This window comes from Accipiter gentilis, chromosome W, assembly GCF_929443795.1.
Source record: "Accipiter gentilis chromosome W, bAccGen1.1, whole genome shotgun sequence".
Lineage (NCBI taxonomy): Eukaryota > Metazoa > Chordata > Aves > Accipitriformes > Accipitridae > Astur > Astur gentilis.
Genome location: NC_064918.1, coordinates 30,837,982 through 30,843,734, shown reverse-complemented (window position 1 = coordinate 30,843,734; position 5,753 = coordinate 30,837,982). Strand labels below are relative to the sequence as shown.

Sequence of the window (5,753 nt, the reverse complement as noted above, 5' to 3'; positions counted from 1 at the left end):
ACTATGTTTAATCAAATTATGCTTAACACACCTTTTACCTAAAGCAAGTTCTATATACAATAAGGCACACTGTTCTAAGTCCTCTACAAGCGATACTCTATTAGTCGGAATCTGTCAGATCAGTAGCCCCAGCACCCGCTGGTGCCGTGTCAGTTGCCATTGGGACAATTCCGGGTCCAGCATCAGTGCGAAGCCATGGCTTGACCCACTTGGCCAGGATCTCCCAGTAAGTTTTACTTCTGCTGATCCGCACCATTTCCCGGATTCTGGGTCCTTATACATTACCATGATTCCTGTACTTTGTTGCGTCCTTTCTGCCTGTAAAAGAACATGATGCACTACCATTGGTGGGTCTTTGTGATCACCTGTCAATCTAAGATAATTTAGCACAAATAAGGCTTTGGCCAATCGTTCCTCTGGGAGTAAGCCCTGGGTTCCCCCCTTTTGTTTTTGCAGCATGTTCTTTTAGGGTTTGGTTGGCCCATTCGACAATAGCCTGTCCCGTGGGAAGATGTGGAATACCGGTACCATGGTGAATTCCCCACAAATTACAAAATCGAGCAAATTGTGTAGAACCATAGGCTGGGCCGTTGTCCGTCTTAATTTCTTTAGGCACACCCAGCACTGCAAAAGAAGCGTGAAGATGTCATTCAACATATAAGGCCTTCTCTCCAGTTCGTGCCGTGGCCCACACGGCAGCAGGATAGGTATCAATACACACATGCACAGAACGCTTTGCACCAAACCACATGACATGGGTGACATCCGTTTGCCACAACTGCAATGGCAAAAGACCTCGTGGGTTAACCCCACAGCCCAAGCCCAGCCCTTCCTTTTGACAATCGGGGCATGCTTTAACGATACCTTGGGCATCAGTGAGTGGTAAGTCAAATTGCTTTGTTAACATCCTAGCGGGTTGGTGCAAGAACGCATGTGATTGTCGTGCTTTGTTGAAAACGATTCCCTGGAGGAGGCTCCCATGCCGCTGCAACCAATTGGTCAGCTCTGTCATTTCCCGTTTCTCATCTGCACAGTGTTCTCATACCCAAGAGTTCTACCAGAGGGGTAATATCGCAATTAGTGATACCGCAAAGATTCCGCACCCACTGGATATCTCCGTCAAGCTTCTGGACATTATGTAACGTTGAAATTTCTGATGTTATTTGAACCTTCTGAGGTTTAACATTGCTAGCATCTATGTGCCACCCCAAATACTTCCAAGGTGCTGCCTTTTGCACCTTTTCAGGAGTGATTATTACTCCGCGATGGCTTAAGATGTCCTGCAATTGAGTTAAAATTTCATCCTGTGGCAAGTTACTGAGGAAACTGCTTTCTTACAGGCTCTGATGCCCAGGCCACATACACCTGACACATTGGGGGGGAATTGCGCATTCATTGCGGTAACACTACCCAATCGTATCTCTTATAGGGTTCTGCCTTGTTAATCAATGGTACCGAAAAGGCGAACCGTTCAGCGCCATCTGGGTGCAAACTTTTAGATCTATAATTAACAAATCCCATTCTTCTGGAAGCATAACTGGAGATGGCAAACCTGGCTGCAGGGCTCCCATACTGTGCATCACCACATTCACAGCTCTGAGATCATGTAACAGTCTCCATTTCCCACTTTTCTTGGGAATGGTAAATATTGATGTATTCCATGGACTAGTAGAAGGAACAACATGTCCCGCTCTCAACTGGTCCTCAACTAACTCTTGTATTTTTAGCAGCCTTTCAGAATTTATCAGCTACTGATCAATCCAAACAGGGTCATCTGTTTTCCAGTTAAGTTTCAGAAATAGTTACCCCTCAGTGACCGCTCCTAAAAAGGATAGGTCACTAATGATGCCTTCATTTGGCTCAATAAATCACGGCCTACGAGGCCAAACAATTCAGTTGGGGTAGTCATGACATACGGACACGTCGTAACGTGTTCACCATCGGGGAACACAAATGTACTCAGTAGCTGACATACTAAGGTGGCTTGTGTGCCCCCTATCCCTGCAATACCAAAATTTGGATTGATCAATGGCCACGATGGAGGCCAAATGAATCGTGAAATAATCGTAACAGCAGCTCCTGTATTGATTGTCATCGGTTTCTTGACGACAACTCCATTGGGCCCTTCCAATCGCACTACCTTTTCTGGTTTACCTCTTGTTGTGTCCATGGCAAAGTATACCTGCGGTTTCCCTGTGGAGCCGAATCCACCATCTCCACGTTGTACTTCACCTGGGTTCGGAACACACGACCTGAATGGAACTAATTGTGCTATTCTGGTACCTTTAGGAATAGAAATAGGAGGGATTAAAACATGAATCATAAATTTCACAGTCCCACAATAATCTGCATCAATAAGCCCTGGGAGCACCAGAATTCCTTCTAGAGCTGTTGAAGATTGCCCCATTAAAAATGCACTAAATCCAAACCCCAATGGTCCCTTTATGTTGACTGCGGTTTCCACATCCACTCCGGAGCTTCCTGCGGTGGCGGATCTGGTGGTTGCGAGGCTGCCTGAGGGCTGGCAGCTCAAGCCCCTTGCATTCGTGTCGTCACGCGACGGGTCTTCGCGGTCGGTGTAATGTTTCCCTTCTTCCTGTATTCTTGGTGGTATGGTTATCCTTCTTACACTTGTTGCAGCACTTACTGTTAGCAGTAACTGTACATTTGCTCCTAATGTGTCCACGTTTGCCACAATTAGAACACTTGACCAAGGGTGTCCTACTGGCCTTGTGTTTCTTTGTAGCTCCTTGGAGAGCTGTGGCAGCATAGGCTACTTTCTGTGAGTCCACTGATCGATCCGTGTATTCTATCATATCAATGACATCTGCATTTTTCAGCAAATTACACAATGCTTTGCGTGTCTTTTCAGTAGCATTTTCAAAAGCGAGTATTTTGAACATGTTTTCTTTCATGCCCTCGTTCATGTCAGGGTGATCATAAATTGTATTCTCCTGTTTCACCTGGGTAAAAGCATGGCAGTACATATTGTCCGGTATGGTAAGACAAGCTTGATACGCCAAGATCTGTGATAGATGATGAACCTCAGTGATACATTGTAACTGAGCGTTCCCTGATGCGAAGGGTCCAGTACCCATCAGCATCGGTGTGGTTACTCCCCATAAGGGATCTGTTTGTTGTCGTGGTGTTGCTTGTTCCGTATCACAGAACTTCTCCTACTGCCGGAAAAACACTAACATTTGGGCGGGTGTCAAAATCAACTGTGCTAGCTGTTTAATATCTTGAGGTATCAGCGTATCAGCAGAAAAAATGAATTGCAGTATTTGGTGAGTTAATGCAGATTTGATTCCATACTGACTCACAGCATTCCTTAATTTCTCAATGACCTTCCAGTCAAACGCCTCCCATTTTTTCTGTCCATTTGATGCAATAACTGGGAATGCTTGGAGCATAGTCCCTTCTATAATGGCCTCTTTTATTACACCCCTCCAATGTCTCTGCCTTTCTTCTGCAGCGGCTATTACAAGCGGCTCCGCATCTATCACGGGTGCGGTTGGTTTCCCCGTCTCTTTTCCCCATTTCCTTTAACAATTCTAACATTGTCTCTTTTTGTTGTATTATTAGAGTAGCCAAGTCCTTGTTTGCATTATTTGAATCAGGGTATATGCTAGGTATAATTTGTTCATGTTGAACGGTGGTATCTGGGGGCTGTGTTTTCGTAGGCAGATTTTTACTCACTCCCTGATTCTGTAGGGTTTCCTTTAATCGTATGGTTAGGGAGGCTTGGGAACTGTCAGATGGTTGATTAATATCGGCAGTCCCAGGGAGTGGAGCAGAAGTCAAGGGCACAGGAGCAGGCGAACAAGCTCCAAAAAGCCTCTCTCGCTGCATTATGTTTTTCTCCCCGCTTTTCCCTTTCGCTTGCGGTTGGAGAGAGAGAGCAGCAAAAGCAGACGCAGACGCTTTACGATCTGCTTTCATTTCTTACAGAGTTGTCTTAATCAGTTTCCATAAAGTTGCAAGACCTTTAACGTCTTTGGACCCGTCACTAATTTCATCCCATAGGGAGGTTCCGATAGCATTCGAGGTACTAAGCTCAAAAGCTGTACCCACACTAATTGAAAGGTTTCTGTCCTTGCTTCATTAGTTTTTTAGCTGATTTATCATCGTCAATTACCATATCCCATAATACGTCTCCTAATCTACACCATTCACTCTCCTCATATAATAAATCCGGATTCTTAAAGCATCCCTTAACACGACCTAAAGCAACTAATCCCAAAACTTGCTTAACGCAATTTACCCCCCGCTTTTCTAAAAAGCACTGTAATAATTTTAGGGCTACCTCTTGATCCATTGCCGGCCGGCTTCTTGATACTCCTTGGTGCTACCTTGATTAAGGCACCTCGGTTAAAAAGTCTTTGCAGCCTTTTTCCAGTAGCCCTCACTGACGGCGAACCCCTTTTGGACGGTCCAGGCACGAGAGTTAACACACCAACCAAGACGATCAGTGTTCGGTTAATCTTTTGCCCCCCGGTCGCTGCTACCGGTGCTTCTCAGTGTCCGTCTCTCCTATTCCCCTTTCTTCGGTCCCCGTTTGGGCGCCATTTGTTGGAGCGGCGGAGGAATGCACATAAGTCGACCCAATATGAGTGATAGAAGTGATTCAACTTTATTTGCACGGATAGCTCATATTTATACAGTTTGCGATAATTATGCCTACTAGTCCTAATATGATTGGTACATTGCTAATGTTTATTCATTACTAAAACACACCCACTTGTGGCTGGCAGCTATGCGTGTTCAGTAACTTTCTCATGGGAACTTCTTCAAAAGTTACTTATGAAGTTATGCCAAGGTCACACCGTCCCTGTCTTTCTCCTGATAACAGCGAGACCAGCTGTTGTTTTTCTCCTGATATCAGCAAGGCCAGCAGTCTTCGGCCAAGGCCTAGTCTTGCTGCTCAAACTGACATTCTTTCACACAGAACTCTGCTCGCACAACTTTTCCATAGACCCATGTCCTTTCTCATCAAGCGAATTCCCAACATGCCTGTAGTTGTGATTATTGTCACCTGTATTGCAATAACTTGTATCTAATGCATGGTAGTGAAGCCTGTACTAACAGTTAAGTATATATCCCCTTAAAACCTGTTTGTGTGCTGGATATTGCTGCGTCACATATTCCACTCTAATTCTAGACCAGAATGGAATGATGACCCACAACGAGCATCAAATTCATCAGACTGCGTTCCCTTTTAACTTTGGAGGCAAGAGGTGACTGTACCACCACTCCAAGGAAACCAGCTGAATCATGACTGTGGTCACAGGGTGGATTGTGTGGCAGGTACACCTGCCCCGACAGGAAATAAAACTTCTCCAGGCAGGGAGAGAGGAAAAAAAACCCCAAACCGTAGAGGCCGCAGGTTGAAAATTGAACTGATCAATTCCACACGTGCCAGGTACATGGAAGTGTTGACCTTTTGGCCAATGGGGATTAAAATGACCACAGATCAGATTCAACAAGGGTATGAACAGGGCCCCGCTGGAGGACATTTTGAGTCAGTCAGTCCTCCTCGGAGCAGCGGGTCTGCAGTCGGGGACTCTCCCCTTGGGTCGGGATGCCACCCTAGGTAACATCTTGAGGTTGAGAGCCCTCATCTTGTAGGTGAGGGATATGCGCATTTTGAGTAATCATTTCTAGACCTTAAGAATTCTTAAGTCGGCTGTGTAGTACTAAATCCCCTTACATCATTGAACCTGTGGTTCACAAATGTTATCGGAGTTCTAACT

At 45.4% G+C, this 5,753-nt stretch overlaps 1 long non-coding RNA gene across 1 annotated transcript; it reads right to left on the bottom strand.

The window, feature by feature from the left end:
- Nucleotides 1-223: 223 nt before the first annotated feature.
- On the bottom strand, nt 224-4,984 carry LOC126035533 (uncharacterized). The gene is made up of 3 exons (XR_007504976.1): nt 4,307-4,984; nt 2,183-2,283; nt 224-318 (listed from the first exon to the last, which is right to left on the bottom strand). It is a non-coding gene; the product is annotated as an uncharacterized LOC126035533 (long non-coding RNA).
- Nucleotides 4,985-5,753: the final 769 nt, after the last annotated feature.